A 19,713-nucleotide genomic window follows, 5' to 3' on the forward strand; every position below is an offset into this window, starting at 1 on the left:
TTAATCAGATTAGGGAATCAGTTCTAGATACCCCAGGAACAATTCAGAAAACTCACCCTTAAAATTTTGTTTTCCTAGAACTACTCTAAACACTAAAATCTATATTAGCCAGGGTTCTCCAAAGAAGTTAAGAAGGCTGAGAAGTCTCATAATCTGCTGTCTGCAAGCTGGAAGCCCCGGGATGCCAAAGTGCTACTTTGGATAGTTTCAGCTTAAATCTGGTGACCTGGGAACCATGGAAACCAGTAGTGTAATTCACAGTTCAAGTGCCAAGTCCTGAGAACTGAGGTGTCAATGATTAAGTTCTGGTCCAAATTGAAGGTTCAAGAACCAGAAGCCCTGATGTCCAAGGGCAGGAAAATATTAATGTTCTAGCCCAAGCAGAGAGCATATTTGCCCTTCTTCTGCCTTTTGCTCTATCGAGTCTTTCAGCAGATTGGATGATGTCCATTCAAATTGGGGAGATCTTTGCTCAGATCTTTACTCAGTCTGTAGATTCAAATGTTAATCTCTTCCAGAAGTCCCCTCACAGATGTACCATCTTTCTGAGTATTCCTTAGCCCTGTCAAATTGACACCTAAAATTAACCATCACAATATCCAATACTGAACTTATGATTTCAAAATCCCCACTGACTTGCATCACCTCAACATTTTTCCCTTCATGGAAAGGCATTGATCTGTTCTTTTGACTTCTCAGGTCAAAAATGTTAGATAACATTTTTTTTTTTCCTTTATAACAAAAGTCACTGTTTCCATCCTGACTACCAGAGTCTGCTATTACTAGAGCAATCAAGTTGGTCAGATAATATCAGTTCTCTGTTTTAAAGACTCATAGCTTACTATCTCACATGGCTTGAGAAAATCCAAAGCCCTAGGAATAGCCTGTTGTTACTTATCTCTTGTAAGTCTCCAGCTCACTAGCTTTGCTCCAACCACACTGACCTCTTTGCTTTCTCTATAAAATGTCAGACATGATCTTTCCTTAAGACTCTTGTACTTGCTAATCAATATACCTCTAGCATTCTTTCCCCCAAATAACCACATGGTTCATTCCAGTACTTCCTTAAGTTATTCTTAAATGTGAAATTTCCAGTGTCACCTTCTCTAACCACTGTATAAAAAAGAAGACTCCCATCCCAGACACACCCATACACTCACAGACACCCCTCTCTGGTACTCACTTTCTTTTCATCTATCTCTAAATTAAATAAGTGAAACTACTTATCTGTCTATCTATCTAATCTATTCATCATGATAATTTTATTATTTTTCTGCCTTACCCTGCTAAGTAGAGCTCTCTATAGTTGGAGGAGTTTTCCTAGTTAGGTTTATTGTTGTTTGTCCCATAACTAGAATAGTACCGGGGGCATTACATGTTTTCCTTCATAGGAGGTAAGTCATTCTTTTAGCACAATTGTAGAAAATTGCTGAGTTTCAGTCTATACCTTAATTCTGAAATTTAGCAGTCTAAACTTGTGATTTATTTCTCTAAGCTGGTTAGACCGGTTAATTTCAGTCCCATCACGCCATAGGTCTTGTGTTCATTGTGTTGTGCATATTCTCCTCTAGTAGTGGCAACTCCATCCCAAAAACTTGGCTTTCACAGTGCATTATAGATAATTTTATTAATGGTTTCACCTTGCAAACTATAGGCTGCCAGATCCAATTATCTTAATATGAACCAGGCTTTACTTTTCATTCTCACCTGGGCCAGTGACCAATACCAGGTTTTAGGTCGCTTGCCTGTAACACACTCTAACATAATGTTTTCAAATTCGTGTTTGAGAGGCAAACAAGATTAACCAACTCTGAGTAATTGAAATAGAAAAAAAATGTACTTAAAAACATGATATTTCTCCAACAATGTTTGGGGATTTATGAAGCAAGGTTCACGAAAAGGGCAGGAAATAATGGAGACTAAGAGGTTGGAACTACAACCAAAATCATGCTTTGGGTCCACACAACGGTAAGTTTCCCAAATACACAATGAGTTTCAAATTCAGAGCGAGCATGAGAAAAAGTGTGAAATATTTACTATTCCAATTGTTTTTTTTCCTCTTCCACCTTCTTCCTAATCAATCAGATTTTCGTATTACAAAGTTAACTTTAGAGTTACTTTTTATTTGTTTATATTTAGCAACGTTGAGTGAGTTATTTAAATTCTTTAAATTTCCTTAGGAGTTAATACAATATCAATAATAGACCAATATTTTGGGAATTATATTAGCAAGTCTAATTTCTTGGTGTCTGGAGATATCTCACAGCCTACATGAAAGATAAGAAATCCTCTGAAACTTATACTACAGATTAGTAACTTTTCTATTCATTTTGCTTATTTTCCATTGCATTTCTCCCTTTGAGACATTAATACACCATGCAAAATAAAGTTTATATGTTTCAGAAGTAAAATAGCAAGTTAACATAATTTTTTCCTTAAACACTCCAATGTCTTTGTTTTCATCATGATATATATTACTCAGTGTTTCTCTTCAATTAAGAAAATACAATGCAAGTCTGATCTGATCTATCTTAAACTTCATAATGGGGCTGACATTTTGCAGTGACACTAGCATTGTGTTTCTGGGTCAAAGTTAAATACTACTAACATTTCTTTTATTTATGAAGGAAAGAAAAGACAGCATTGCCATATGCTTTAATCATTTGCGTGAGTTGCTTAACAACAAATTGAAAGGCCTTCAGGCTCAAGCAATGTTTGCTGCTGAGCATTCAATTGCAATTGCATGCTTCCTAACTGAGCTGAAAACAGCCTACAACTAAATTTCCATTTCAATTTCCTAAGCTTGACAACTCAGAGTTACATTTGGAGTAATTCTATAGCAGGGCAAAGGAGATGGATATTCTAGAAATACTAATAATTTGGCTTGAAAGTCAAGTTGAAATTTACTTAATGATATTTGAGGAACATATTTTACCTAGACATAGGTGAGACATAAATAACGTGATGTGTAGTATAACTAAAACGTTGAGTATTAACATTTTCCTCATTCTTTCTGTGTATCATCACTACAGTTTACATGTGTTTTACCATTTTACCTAAGCAGGTTGTATATGCAGCCCTGAGCTTTATCGTTTAAAAATATTTGGTATGAAGTTATTTCTCAAGTGGAATTTTTCATCTCTCTCTCAAACCTAGTCCCACTTTGTCTAAGCTTTTCTATCTTCCTCTGCATGTGAAGAGGAATTTCTAATTGGATACAGGCACAAACAATTGTGTATAGGGTTGTTTTATATTAAAATTAAGATGTTTTTTTCTGTTTCATCTCTTATAAATCTTCTTTTTGTGTTTTATCTCCATGCCAATTTTACATGGCTGTGTGTGTGGACTCAGAGTGCCTCTTGAGGACCAGCTATCTTTTTTCTCTCTGCTGCATACCTAAGCATTCAGTTCCAAATATTTAAATTGACATGGGGAAGTAATAAATAAATAAATAAATAAATAAATAAATAAATCTTTCTTAGAACTTAAATTTAAGTCATGTGTTTTAATTCTACATTTTACCATGAATTGAATAAATAAATATTTAAATGCATTCATGAACTAATGGATAAAGAAAAGTGCATATATTAATTAATGCATTGATTTGATTCAACTAGGACAATATAAAGACCTGATTTGTTTGTATTTAGTTAGCAAGCCATTATTCCAGCATTATAGATTGTTATAGCAATAGCCCTCAATTTAATCATGGCTGTCTGTATCCATGCTCTTGAGAAGACTAAAATTATACTTGGCTTGGTCATGTGACTTGCTTTGGACAGCAAGCCCTGGGATAATAGGTATATGTGACACACGGAGGGACTTCAATGTGCTTCTGCTTTGGAATATACTTTACTTTGTTGTTTCTGTGACAACTGTGATCACCGCCATGCAAATGAGTCCCAGGGTAGCCTGATGGTCATAGCCACAGATGATAGGAAGCACTGACCCCCAGACCTGTGGGTTAGTTCATTCTAGACAAATCAGCCCATCCTTACCGGTGGAAAAACCACTTAACTGATTCAAACCCATACTGATAATGTGCAGAATTGATTCTTGTCTTCAGGCATTGAGGTTTGGGACAGATTATTTCACAGCAAAAGCAAACAATGACATCCAACTGTAAACTGTTTGTTACCACAATACTACAATGTCAGTTGAGTGTAAGGATTGCTATTTGATATTATTTATTATATAGCATCTAATCATTCTAGATGTTAGTGTCCTTATATTTTTTATAGTGCTGCTTTTAGGGAAATTCTGGAAAAATTTCCCAAATCAATGCCATAAATGAGACATTCTTGTATGAGATATGTGTTTGCTATGGTCTCAGGGATTCTGTTGCTTCTAGTGAACCAATCAGTTAACTCACAAGAAAGAACAAAACAAATTAAAATTAGTGAACACTCTACATTTTATATAGAATATCAGCAGGATGTTGTTTTGTGCCAGTGTGTCTATGATTGTGATGAATTAGTAAAACTTATTTATGTAATAGATCCAAAACTTGAATTTACTATTGTATGTCTCTGTTAATTCTGTATGTTAGAAAGCAGCAATGATCAGTAGTTGATCTAAGGTATATCAACTTTTTTCCTTGACTTTTTGCCACTTAACTTTCATAATATTAGTCAAGATGGAAAGGCAACTTGAACAATTTCTTGTAATGAAAGTGCCATCATTTATAGAACTATCTCTTAGGCATTCACAACTACCTGAAGTAGTCATCTCTAGAATAACTCCCTCACGGTCTGTCACTCTCTAACACAGTGAAATAAAATAAGGCCAGATAAAAATTCACTCGTGTGAAGAAATATTTCCTTAGGGAATTGTTGCAACTGTGATTTTTTTGAAAAATTGAATAGCATTAATCTTAACTAGAAACAAATGTAGTATTTAAAAAGAAATTCTCAATTGGACATGCTAAATAAATTCCAAAGTTTGGAAACTTGTTCCCAGTCCATCAATCACCTTCCTTGAGTGCCTGCTTTGCAGGGAGCATCACACAAATTCGGTGAACATCTATCACACAATTTCATGATAATGAATGTTAAAACTTAACTGTTTCCCATAGTGATTTTGAAGTATCTTTCATTTGTTCTAATCTGTCTATACTGTTCACATTCCATTTTATCCTCCTGGAACTTCTGCTTCTGATTCTAAATCGCCGAAAGTGAAACTAAACATTTCTTCAAAAGAATGGTAGCTCAGTTACAGATATATTTAGCCAATTCTTTTAAGTCCTGTTTTAGCAACATGTCAAATCATTTAAAATGGGAAAAAGGATAGATTGGGCTTATGAGGATGAAAACAATCTGGAAGATACCAGGATGGTCGAAATTCTTTAAAATCCATTGAATGGAAGTGAAATGACACTAATTATGAATATTCCATGTAACACAGAAAGTTAATTTTCTTTTTATCTTATGGACATTTATTACCCACTTATTTCTTGAGCATCTATGAATTTTTTCCATTAATTACAAATAAGACATGACAAGATCACTATTTTACATCCACCCCTTCATACAGTGCTCCCAACTCTATCACAGCAAAACTCAAAGGTTTACCTCTTGATTTAGGGTAATGCCTCATCATCAGCATCAGGATTATGAACTTGATTAAAATGCTAACATTTAAAAATTTTAACCTTATTAAAATTTTACTACTTTTAAAAACCATCAATAATTTTGAATATATATTTGATAAAATAAAAAATAAAATTATTTTTAATATGAAATAGAAAAGAGAAAAGAAAAAATTAAATTAAAATAAGTAGTTGCTACCTAGCTCCCACCCACCTTAATTATGCCTTGTTTTAAGATAAAGAGCATATTTTAAAAGAAAATATTAATAATTTTTACTGCATAAGTCACAACATACTCTTAAAATAATGCATAATTTTCATGTGTATTTAAAGACTAGACATATTCTTTAATTTATTTGAATTAGAAAATATGGTGTTAATTTAATTTAATATGGCTTAATTTCATATGCTGTTACTAAATTTGTGGTCAGCTGTTCCCATGTTGTAAAAAATTCACATTTGTAATACAAATATTTTTCATGTTTGAATTATATGATTAAAATCATTGACTTAAAAAAAATCTAGTTAGTTCTTAGTATCCTTACATCAAAAGTGTATTAAAAATCATTTTAAAAATTTATTCTCATCTACTGCATTCAGTAAAAAAAGAACCTTACTCTTGAATTCAAAAATTTCTGCATCTAGATATTAAAACTTTCTTTGAAAAATGAGTTATTCATTCATTTAACAAATATTTGTTCAGCATCTACTATAAACTCAACACTGTTACTATTTCATATAGATAAAAAGTCATTGTTTTTTCTTTTTCTATCAGGAATGCGTATTATTAACTCTGATAATTCAAGCCACGTGAAACTGCGTTTTTAAAAGTAGGTTGTGGAAGAAAAACCCAGGAAATTTTTGGTAAAATTAGATAACACAAACTGTTATAAAAGTGTACTTGCAAAATATATGCATTTTATTAAAAAATAGAAATAATTACCTTTGTCTTTTTGAGATCAATGAATTGAAGTGAGGGTAAAGATATATAGCCTTAGAGTTTGTCTAACTTGGCTGTAGATAATATTCACATAGTCATAGAAGTGTAAATGTTGCTGTTGGGTTTCAACTTTAGAACCTATGGAAGAATCAGTGTTTGAAACACTTGGTTATGGTTGCAGGAAAGAAAGATTCTAGCAATGTGAATGGTAGAAAAAAGAAGAGGGAAGGAATACATTTATTAAGAGAAAGAAGAATAGATGGAAGTACTAAAACCTTATTTTCTAGTATGAAGACAAGGTGAGTTGAGACACTGTCATAAGTTAATGGGATAATTAATTTTTAAATTAAGATAGGAAGGTAATCTACACAAAACTAAACATAGTACACTATTGACTATGGGAGTATATCACGGGAAAATAGGGCTTAATATGATGCAGGCTTTTCTCTATCTTCAATGGTTGGGTGTTAATATATGTTTTTCTAAATTAGATAAATTCAGAAGTAAAGATGTTAACACATGATGAAGAATTATATGGAAATCACCAGACATATTAAAGTGACAGAAATGGAATGAGTTGCTACTAGGAGTGAAATTGGAGGTGGCTTAACATGGACGATGATATTTGATTAGATACCATCTGTTTGTATTATTTTGTTTCAGATATTATTTCTAAAATTAAAAAGCAGAAAAAAAATTAACATCGAAGTATATTTACATAATTTTACTTTTCTTAAATTTTCTTTTCTCAAAATTTCCCAAGCCTTCCTTCCAACCAATGTGAATATGCAGTGCAAATCTGTTGTATGATTATTAGTCAGAAATATTGTCAACGAACTTCAAGGCATCATTCAAATTCTCTTTTATGCTAACTAAAGTCAATACTGTAGACTTATTTGAAGTGATTATAATAATATTCAAAGGGAAGGAGAAACTGATCTGCCTCAATTATTTCTCTAGAGAGTTGCATTTTATTTAAGTATTTGCTAACACTTTCTTCTGGGTAATAATCCTTTTGGCAAGCACACTAATTCAAGCAGTTTTGAAATACACTGTTTTTAGTTATTTGGTGATATTTTCACAGGATTAAGAATCAACTGATTTGCACTGTGCTTTTATGTGGCAAACATAGAAAGAAAACATGTTTTATTGGTCTTAACTCATAATTGATTATAAGATGCACTAAGCAAAAAATAAAAACACTAAAAGAGAAAAAAAGGCCCAAAGTAAATTATAACCTGCACACCACTCTTTAATAGAATATAGAAGTTAAAATATAACTTAGAATATATTGTTACAAAATACTGTATGTAGAAAAATGGTTGTTTTTTGCAGACATAAAGCATGCTTCCCCATAGAGATACAGTACTCTATAATTTCTAGCTATATGCATAATTCTAAATTTTTGTAGTAGTCATTATTTAAAAAGTAGGAAAAAATGAGTGAAATTAATTATAACAATATATTTCATGTAGCCCCATATATTCAAAATATTATTTCAACATGCATTCTATGTAAAATTATATTAATGCTATATATTTTAATGTTGCACTAAGTTTTTGAAATATAATGTGTAGTTTATATTACAGTGCATTCTGATTAAGAATAGCCATATTTTAAGTGTGTCATAACCACATGTGGCCAGTAGCTAACCTATTGGACAGCACAGATATAGATCAGTTCTGTCTTCACAGAATATTCTATTGAACAGTGCTGACCTGGAGGGGAAGTGAAAATAAAATAGACATTAATAACAAAGTATGATAAATGGTGTACAGAGCAGAGACAACAAATTCAGTCTTGGACATTAGGAAATATTCCTGGAAATGACATCCCTTTTTCCTCTATACATAATATATCTGCAGGAAACCTCTGATTAATTTTGAAATTTTGATATTTGTGTTCATTGGAGTAAAAGTTCTTACTTCCAATTATTATTAGCAAAGATAATTTTTGTTTATGAATCCAATTAATTTCCTAATATAAATTAGTCAAATTTAGCATTAAGGCACTAGAAAAGCAAATCGTATATGAGCAAAGTGTTTCAATATTTCAAAGATGGTTTCCTTCAAAATGTGCAGAGAAAGCCAGCTCTGGTATGATTAAGTTTGTTGATAGTATCTGGCCAGGTGCATTGGCTCACACCTGTAATCCCAGCACTTTGGGAGGCCAAGGTGGGAGGATGACTTGGGCCCAGGAGTTCAAGACCAGCCTGGGCAACATAGTGAGACTTCATCTCTACAAATTCAATTAATTAATTAAAAAAGATTGTCCATATTATCAATCTGAAATATGAGAAAATTATATAATATTTATGACATTTCTCACAAGAGAGTTTTCACAGTGCAGTATTTCCCCCTTATTTGTGGTTTTACTTCTCCTGGTTTTAGTTATCCACAATCAAGCACAGTCTAAAAATAGGTGAGTAAACTATAATAAGACATTTTGAGAGAGAAAGAGATCACATTAATTATAACTTTTGCTTACAATATATTGCTATAATTATATTATTTTATTAATTATTGTTGTTAACCTCTTACTGTGCCTAATTTATAAATTAAACTTTTTATTGTAGATATTTATGTATGTGAAAAACATACACAGGGTTCCATGCATATAGGAAAAAACACACAAATAGAGTCTAGTGCTATCCAGTTTCAGGCAACCGCTGGAGATCTTGAGGCATATAATCTACAGATAAAGGGGACTATTGTTATGTTTGTGAACATAGACAGTATATTCAGTTAAGGGAGGTCATGTTTAACCAGGCTTCTGAAATTATTTGAAAACATTATCTCTACAATAGATAGCAGAAATTCAATGATGTAGCACTCTTGTATTTTTCTTCAGGCAAAAAGTCACATTACACGTGTGTGTGTGAAAATGTGTGTGCGTGTGTGTGTGTGTGTAAGCTAACAAATAAATTATAGAAACCAGTCTCTAAAGCAAAAATAAGATGGAGACTTGGCAATGATCTGACTGTGGTGATTATTATAGCTCACCAAACTTACAATGCAGGAAAAAACAGTTTCTATAGTGTCTTTTAAAAGTGTGTTTGCCCAAATTACTTTGATGATTGCCAAATATAATGATTTTTCCTACTGTATATTAAAGCACAGTACTTAAATAGCAAGTGGCATGTCTCCTTTACTTTCCCTAAGAAAATGACCATTATTGCATATAACAATGAATAAAATTTTACTGGATTTTTAATCTTAATATTCAAATTATATCTGAGTCTTTGAATTTCAAAAATAGGATAGATAATTCTACTTTCAAAATCTTTACTTGCAATATATTGAGATTACAGGAACAGAACTGCTAAACACCTGGCAAGTCTTACTTTTCTCTGGCTGGAAAGCTCCACACTTCCTGTCCCTTACAGGGAGGTGAAAAAACAAATGAAAGGAAAAGAAAAGGGGACGAATGAGAAATTAAGGAAGAAGAGGAGAGGCAAGAAAGGAGAGAGAGAAGAAAGAAGGTCAGCACAACTTTTAAATGGGGTGGCCCTTGAAGGTAGAGGATTAAAAGAATATTGACTTCCTTGACTCCTTCAGTCCTTAAGGTCTCAGCAGTACCTAGAGGATGGCTTATCTCGTGGTTAGAATATTCCAGAAAAAGACACTAGTGGAAGGATTTTATGGCTTTAGCCTGTGAGTAAAAGGAATTCTGCTATCAGTTTTCTATCCAGCACTATTTCTAACCTCTTACTCAATAACTTGTTACCTTAGTCATTAATTTATCATGTGTAACATGGCTTTTTGCCTGAAGAAAAATACAAGAGTACTACATCATTGAATTTCTATCATCTATTATAGGTGTAATATTTTCGAATAATTTCAGAAGGCTGGTTAAACATGACCTCCCTTAACTGAGGCAGCAGTGAGTGTTTGTCATAAAATTGTTCTTACCATGAAGAATTTCCACAGCGTCACTTTAGTAGCTTCCATTCTTTTTCCTACTCCTCTAGTTATATTTACTCATCATATTTTAAAATAAAATTCTAATTGGCAGAGATTGATGAAGAAAAAGATGAAAAATATAAAAGACACGAGATGTTGACAATGTTTCTAATCATTTCTTACACTGAATTAAAAACACACAGAGGAAACGGCATACAATATAAATGTGCAGCTAAAAATTTATTATATAGTTAACACCCCTATAACCACTTTCAAGGCCAAGATGTGAAATAATATGAGCACCCTGCAAACACATTCAAATCACAGACTGCTCCTTTTCTTCTAAAGGCAATCACTATCCTCAATGTAAAGGTAATAACCGCTCACTTTCTTTGTAGTATTACTACCTAAAGAATGATAACTCAATGGAATCATTCAGTTTTGTCTATTTTTGAGCATTATATAAATGGAATAATAGATTATACATAAATGTGGGTCTGGATTCTCTTGCTCAATACTATACTTGTGAGATCAATTGAAATTAGTATGTGTAGTTGTAGTTCCATTTTCTTGTGATTGTTGTAAAGCATTTCATTGATCAATATACCCACAATGTATACACCTGCTTTCCTGTTAATGTACATTTGGACAGTTTCCAGTTTAGGGCTTTTATGATGAATGCTGTGAATATTCTTAACACATTTCTGAGTTCACATATAAATACATTCCTGTTGTCTATATACCTATGAGGAAATAGTTGGGATTTTCGTATCTTTAAATTACTAGAAAGTCACACTGCTTTCCAAAGCGATTGCATGAATTTATATTCCCTAAAAAAATAGTGTGAGTTTTTCTACATTCAAACAAACACCTGGAATTTAATTTTATCTTTTTTCCGGCACAGTTTATTGAAGCTTTAATATTCTTTTACTTGATGAGTAATGAAATTGAACAACTTTTTTCAATCGTTTTACTGTACATGCCAATTTCCTCTTTATTCACATTTTTTACCCTTTTTTGTGTTTATATTTTTCTTATTGATTTGTAATTCTTTAGATTTTCTGATTATGTGTCTTTTATTTATAATTTTCAAATATGGTTTTAGACTTTAACTTTTTTATGATCAAATCTTTATCACCAAAACTTACATTTAAAATTTATGATCAGGCCAAGTACAGTGACTCACATCTGTAATCCAGCACTTCGGGAGGCTGAGGTGGGTGGACCACTTGAGGTCAGGAGTTCAAGACCAGTTTGGCCAACATGGTAAAACTCCATCTCTACTAGAAATAGAAAAAATTAGCCGGGTGTGGTGGTGGTAGGTGTCTGTAGTCCCAGCTACTCAGGAGGCTGAGGCAGGAGAATCACTTGAACCCAAGAGGCAGAGGTTGCAGTGAACTAATCTCATGCCATTCCACTCTAGCCTGGGCAACAAGAGTGAAAGTCTATCTCAATAATAATAATAATAATAAAATAAAAATAAATAATAAAAATAAAAATAAACTTAATGATCAGTGCTTTTTGTGTTCTGTTGAAAATTTTTTGCTCAACATCTGGGGACGCTCTTAGTTCTCAGCGCCCAGCCCAGCTTCCTTCAAAATGTATACTATTCACAAAATCCTGTGCAAGCTCAGCTTGGAGGGTGATCACTCCCTCCAAGTGCACTGGATCAGTCAAAACCTCCACCAGCTTTGATGCTGAGTGGGATGCCTTGAACATTGAAAGAACCATCAAGACCGAAGGTGTGGATGAGGTCACCATTGTCAACATCTTGACCAACAGGAGGAATGCTCAGAGACAGGATAGTGCTTTTGCCTGGCAGAGAAGGACCAAAAAGGAACTTGCATCAGCACTGAAGTCAGCCTTATCTGGCCACCTGGAGATGGTGATATGGGGCTTATTGAACACACCTGCTCAGTATGATGATGCTGAACTAAAAGCTTCCATGAAGGGGCTGGAAACCGACGAGGACTCCCTTGTTGAGATCATCTGCTCAACAACCAACCAGGAGCTCCAGGAAATTAACAGAGTTTACAAGGAAATGTACAAAACTGATCTGGAGAAGGACATTATTTTGGACAATATGGTGACTTCTGCAAGCTGATGGTTGCCCTGGCAAAGGTTAGAAGAGCAGAGGATGGCTCTGTCATTGATTATGAACTGATTGACCAAGATGCCCGGGATTTCTGTGACGCTGGAGTGAAGAGGAAAGGAACTGATGTTCCCAAGTGGATCAGCATCATGACCAAGCAGACCGTGTCCCACCTCCAGAAATTATTTGATAGGTACAAGAGCTACAGCCCATGAAGAGAGAGCGTCTAGAAAGAGGTTACAGGAGACCTGGAAAATGCTTTCATGAACCTGGTCCAGTGCATTCAGAATAAGCCCCTGTATTTTGCTGATCGAGTGTACTACTCCATGAAGGGCAAGGGGATTCGAGATAAGGTCCTGATCAGAATCATGGTCTCCCGCAGTGAAGTGGACATGTTGAAAATTAGGCCTGAATTCAAGAGAAAGTATGGCAAGTCCCTGTACTATTACATTCAGCAAGATACTAAGGGCGACTACTCAGAAACCACTGCTGTACCTGTGCAATGGAGATGACTGAAGCGCAACATAGCTTGAGCTTCCAGAAATGGTGCTCCCCATACTTCCAGCTAACAGGTCTAGAAAACCAGCTTGCGACTAACAGTGCCTGTGGCCGTCCCTGTGAGGATGACGTTAGCATTGTCCCCAACCTCATTTTAGTTGCCTAAGCATAGCCTGGCTTTCCTGTCTAGTCTCTCCTGTAAGCCAAAGAAATGAACATTCCAGGGAACTGGAAGTGAAGTCTATGGTATGAAACACTTTTCCTCCTGTGTACTGTGTCAGAAACAGATGAATAAACTGAATTTGTACTTTAGAAACAAAAAAAGGAAATTGTTTATATACCTTGAAGTTATGAATATCTTTATATATATTAATTTTTGGATCCTTTAGTATTTTGCTTTTTGTATTTTATTCTATATTGACATGACTTCACATTTGAGTCTTTTTTTCCCCAAATAAGCGTATCTAATTTTCTCATTACCATTTACCATTACCATAAAACGATTTTATGTATACTAAATATTGTAACTTTATATTACAAAATTGTATCTGTAGAACAAGTCATGCCACATTGTTATTCTTCAAGGAAACCTTGACAAATTCTATCCTTTCAATGTTCAAAAATAAATAAACTTGGCTAGGTTTTACAAATCCGTTATAATTTTAAACTATAATCAATATGGGTAAAATTATCATTGTTACAAATGAATCTTACAATCCTGATCATAACATAATACTTTATTAATTTAGATTTTTAAAAATTTTTCTAGTGATATGTTATAATTTGTCCAAATAAGTTGTATGTTTGTTTATTTGTAGATCTTTTATATTTTAATAACATTTAAATTGCATTTTAATATGTAATTGTTAATTGTTAATTATTGCAATAGACTAATACAATATATGTCTGTTTGTTTACTCTTGTTCATTACCTTACAAAAACTTACACAAATTTGAAAATTACCTAAGTGTTCTTTTGAATTTTATGTACAATCATATTATTTTACAAAAGTGAAATTTTATTTATTCCTTTTAAATATGCATATCTATTTATTCTGCTGACTTACTTCACTAACTAGAACCTCCAGCATCATATAGAATACATAATACTGAAAAAGTGGCAGGGCACTGAAGGTCCACCTCTGTCAGCACAGGCCCCTAGAACTGTAAGGTTGCATTAGCACCAATTTACGTGGTGTTGCATTTCTCCAGTTAACTGTAAATTCCATTTGGAAGAGCAAATGGAAATATGTGACTGAACCCAGGTTGAGGATTTACAGAAAAGAGCTGATGAATTAAGAATTCTGGCAAGGAAGTCATTTGGGTGGTCATTCATGGAATGCTGGCTCCACAGGAAAGTAAGTGTCCTCTTTCTAAAGAACATCAGCTGACTCCAAGTAAAAGAAGACTCAGAGGATGTCTTGATGGTGATGAGTGGCTTGTTGTTAGTTTTAGAGTAAGAAATTTTGAAGAAGATGGGTTTTGTTCTGAAGGAATGTTATTGAAGTACACTAGGTTTAAGAAGTAGAAGACTTCTGAATAATTTATGGTTAATAGAAAATCTTTTGAATTTTAATGAGTCAAGTTCTAGTTCCTTACATACAATTAAGGAATTGAGTTCATAATGATTTTAGAATCCAATCTTCATTATTAAGGCAAATAATAACTTTGCTTCTGACTAAGAAAGAATAGCTTGCTGTAGTCCCATGATTCTACAAGTGGAAAAGCCAAATAACATTTACAACAAAGCAGAACAAAAGAAAAGTTATTTCAAGGCAATACAAAAGTAATACAGCAATAATATGAGAAAGCAAGATTCCAAGTCGTATATCTTGGAAAGATGAACTAATAGCTAGTTACATTTCTTCATGGAACATGCAAATGCTCATTACAAGGTAATGGACTATGATTCCAGGCACAGAGCTTAACTGGAGGGTCACAAAGGTACATAGGAGGCAGGAAAACTAAAAGACTAAGAAGTTGGGTTCATGGAAAGAAGGTAGGAGCAGAGAACAGAGCTGATGCCGTTCTGGTTGCTATTACTGCATGATAAAAATCCTCAAAATGTAACACCACCAAACAATGAACCCTTTTATTTTGCTCATGATGTTACATGTTTGGAATTCCAGAAAGCTTTAGCTGGGCAGCGTGAAATATCTCACGTGGTTGTAGTCAGTTGTCAACTGGGACAGTCATCTGATGTTTGGAGTTAAATATGCATCTAATATGGCTCATTCTCATGGCCTTTAATGCTAGGGCTCACCAAGGAATTCAGCTTAACCTGGTGACCAATGAGACTACACAAGTCCTCTCCATCATAGCAGCCTCTTGGCATTCTGATATTTTACATGATGGCTGGCTTCCCAGGAGAACCAAACTAAAGTTCTCCAATATGTCACAAAAGTCAGTAAGTGCCTGGAAGGTAAAAGCTAAGACTCCTAATCCTCTATTACCTTTTTCCAAGTCTTCAGCCCCTGTTTCAAATTGTTTTTGACATTCTTGTACACACACCAATAATAATGATAATGACAATAATACTATTAGTAGTAGTAATAATAATAGCTAAAACAGATAGGAAGACATGATTTAGGTGCTATTATGAGCACTTTACTATATTAACTTCCTTAATCCTTGTCACAATCCTATTAGGTAGGAATGATTGTTATCCCTCTTTCACAGTTGAGGAAACTGAGTCACACAGATGTTAAGCAACTTTCCAAAATTCACAAAGCTAGTATCTAGCAAAGTCTGGATTTGAATCCAAGCAGTCTGACTGGAGACTCCACGCTCTTCAACATTATGCTCTACTCATACACACTTTGGACTCATTAGGTCGGTTTGAAAACCAGATGCTGATAGGCATTAGGATCTAGACAGAGGGGATATTATTTTGCTTGATTTTCAAATAGTAGTCTGATGACGAACTATTTAAATGATTTTTAGGGATCTTACTGAGAATAAAGAATGGAGTCAGGCTTGAAACACGGGTTTTCATAAAAGGACTAGAGCACTCTGAATGAAATTCCAAGTCTGGAAAAATTATTTCATGCTACTAAGACAAGTTGGGTGACTTTGGAAACTTTACTCTAAAATGCTATTGAGGGGATAAATGTATCCCTGTCCTAATCTCACACCCATGTGCGCTTCCCCTACCAGCCAAAAATAGCTGAAACTCCTTCAAGTTATTTGGGTCATAAAAGCAAGTTTGTTTTTTGTTTCTCTTTTTATCTTCATCTTGAATCATCTTTTCTTGCTATATGCTTGTGATACAAATTATAAATTAAATTGTAAATTTAAATTATAAGTTATAATCTTGAGAAAGGTTAACTGACTTGTTAGAAAGGCATGGAAGCTGAGATACTGTCCCCTTGCGTTTGTTCATACAGCAACAATGGTCAGCTGGAGAGCGCCCCATGTATCCCAGCCTTTCTCTCTCTCTCAGGTAGTGGTGATGAATTTGAACTATCATTTCTATACTGAGGTAAAAGCTATCTGCTTATTACAGCAGTGAGAGGAGCCCCATGGGTGCAGTGAATGGCACTTACATCATACATTTTCCTTGGCTATAGCAGAGCTTGTTCAGAGCAGATGCTCTTGGTACATGTAGCATGACTGATAGTTTTATGCTCAGCCTTTATAGGTCCACAAAATCATATAAATACATAATTCTATTAACTGCCAGGACTCCCTTGGACATTACTGGGTGTGTTTCTGTGGGTCTTTACAAATTCTTCCATGACTATTTAATAATCTATATATACTGGAATAACTTAGGAAAAAGGTAAATAACCCTAATTTGCTTTTTGTAGTTTGATTTATTTTCATCCTCTTCTTCTTCCTTCTTTCCCTATCCTTCTTTTTCTATAATTTGCTAACATTGAAACATAACACATAAAGGTAGTACCACATCTTTAGAACATGAAGCAAGGAAGTGAAGATACCTTTGCTGATCAAAAACTAATTATAACACAAATGGTTAAGAAATAGAACTAAAGAAAAATATTCAAACAATGAGGGTCTTAAAATAGAAACAAAAAGCTCGCTTTGTAGATTTCAGCATTTTATGGTTGTTACACAGCTTACAGGTAAAATTAATTTTCTGGAACGTTGCTTATTAACATTTTTATTGTTTGCCATATTTTAAAATAATATTGTTATGTACCATTGGATAATACTAATAGTGCATTAAAATGGTCTCACCTTAAATCAGAGACAGTTTGCTGTAACTAGAATTTTCAATTCTCTAATGACTTTTTTCTCTGCTATGAAAAGAAAAAGCTTCTATATTAAAAAGATGTACAGGGGCAAAAGGAAATTTATGATCTAAACTTGCTGCAAATCATTTGTATTGATCTGTTTTGTTTCCATTCTGCTGAAGCTAATGGAAATCATTTGTCACCTGACTTGTCCCAGCTGATTTGAAAAAAAACACTGGACCATTTATCAGGCCAGCTGAAGGTCTGATACAAGGGTGCTTATGTCTGCAGTCGCCAAGATACATTCAGTTTCTAGGCAAGTAGTGAATATTAAGCTATATTGGTCATAGGCTTAAACAAATAAATTAAATATGAATGCATACATAATACATTATAATAAAACACTAAATAGGAAACTTATATTAGCCAGTAGAATACTCTACTTACAAGTAAGATTTTAACCACTTTTATTTTGCAAGAGCTAAAATTAAAATATAATTATTTAATATTAACTATGGTAATAGTATATACTGGAAATAAAAGTAAAAACATCATTACAACACATTAAAGTCAATAAACAGGCTTTTCTGACACATGCATTCTTCTGAGGTAGACTTTTTTCTTTGAAGAATATTTTTGGTGAGTCAAACATTTAATCCATGTAATTTCATAAATGATAATTTATTTTAAATTCACTTACATAAAAATAAAAGGTGTGTTTCTCTGCTTCTGTGTATGTAAGCGATTTTAAAGAGTTGATCTTGAGAAGTCAATTATGTTCTGTGTAATTTTCAAATTCTCATAAACACACTACCCCATATATCCCAGCCCACATACTTCAGCTGAAGGTGAAAAGAAAATATCTCTCACAAATCTTTTGTGACGTTCTTTCAGGCTATTAAAGAGCAAAAATCTTTGTAAGAATAATTTATTCAAACTCTGCCATTGTGGTATTTCATGTTTAAAATTTATCTCACATTAGGACAAATTTACTCATGGGTTAAACTCATATATAAAACAACACTATAGAGCCCAGTAAAGGGTGAACTACTTTCTAGAGTTGCAGTGTATGTTTAATATATGTAATGAGCATCCATTTCTACTTATTTTCTAATATACTATTTTTTTTCCATATCTCCTGCATTCCTTCTGTGGTAGTTGTGCACTATCAATTTGAACAGAGTTTCAGAATTTGCATTTAAATACTAAAATTGAAGAGGAGAGTATGGCTCATTCATTCACTCTTCATTTATTTAACAAGTGTTTATCAAATACTTCTAGGAAGCAGGAACTCAGATCTGGGGATACAATGGTGTGAAAAAAGAGGATATATTCATGTTCTTTTAGAACATAAATAGGAACTGGGTAAGAGGATATAATTCATTTCACAGGCTGTCCTTGTTTGATGACAAGTTCATGACATAAAGTTATTTAATAAAATATAGGAACATGTGAGCTAACTCAGGCTGTTGTTGAAATTTGTTTCTTTTAGTCATCCAATTGTTAAAGAGTATATTTTGATCAAAATTTTTGTACAGGCTAATTACAGTTTTCTGAATATCTAGAAAATTATGAGACATTGAGGGACAAGTATTTTAAGTTTTTCATATAAAAAATGTCAGATATTCACTTTATATTTGTTGAATACATGAGTGAGTTAATTAATAATAAATGCTGTCATCTTCTCTTCTCTCATGGTTTAGCATTTTCTTTGTACTCTAAAATTAGAGGGGGCTAAAAATATCAGTGATGTTTATAAATTTGACTCTCCAGCTGTGCTAAGTAAAATTTAAAGATTCTTATTTATTATTTGATGTCATTTGGGTACTCCTGTTTGGATGTCATTTGTGTAACCTCCTGTTTCTCATCATCATGGTTCAAACTGTAGACATCAGATCAAAATTACCGGTGTCTTGCTGTAATTCATTCATTTAACAAACTTTGGTCATTTGCATCACTTAAACAGTGATGGGGATACAAAGGAAAATTATAGAAGGTCCTGGCCTCAGGAATTAACTTTACTGGAGGAAATAGTCATGTATAGGAAAAAAAAAAATTATATGATTTAACTTAATGTGTGATCTAATAAAGTTACAAACAGTTTTTGAGTATATAAAAAGGCAAATAACTATTTATAAAACTCTGGAAAATTTTCACATAGGAAAAAAGAGAGAAGCACTCAGAAAAAAGGCATAGAAGCTTATAGAGACATGGATGGTCATGGGGCGTTCAGGTCAATGTGAAAAATTCGACGTGGATGAAGAGGTATTCTGTGACCAGCTAGGAAAGAATACTTTCTAAAGACCACACTAAAAAAACAAAACAAAACTTCATAATTTTTATCAGAGGAACAGGAGGTCAATTTGTGTTTGGAAGAAGGGGAGAAAAGTGCTTTTTTAAAAATAAAAGATTATGTACTTAAATCACGAACAAATAATTTAGAAAATAGAGAAAAATGGAAAATAAAGATAAGTATATGGATTCTACTGCCAACCTCCA

General features: G+C 33.5%; 1 pseudogene across 1 annotated transcript; it reads left to right on the plus strand.

The window, feature by feature from the left end:
- Nucleotides 1-12,013: 12,013 nt before the first annotated feature.
- On the plus strand, nucleotides 12,014-13,330 carry LOC101014191 (annotated as a pseudogene). The gene has a single exon (XR_002524582.1). The product of XR_002524582.1 is annotated as an annexin A2 pseudogene (transcript).
- The last annotated feature ends 6,383 nt before the right edge of the window (nucleotides 13,331-19,713 follow it).

Source organism: Papio anubis, chromosome 11, assembly GCF_008728515.1.
Source record: "Papio anubis isolate 15944 chromosome 11, Panubis1.0, whole genome shotgun sequence".
Lineage (NCBI taxonomy): Eukaryota > Metazoa > Chordata > Mammalia > Primates > Cercopithecidae > Papio > Papio anubis.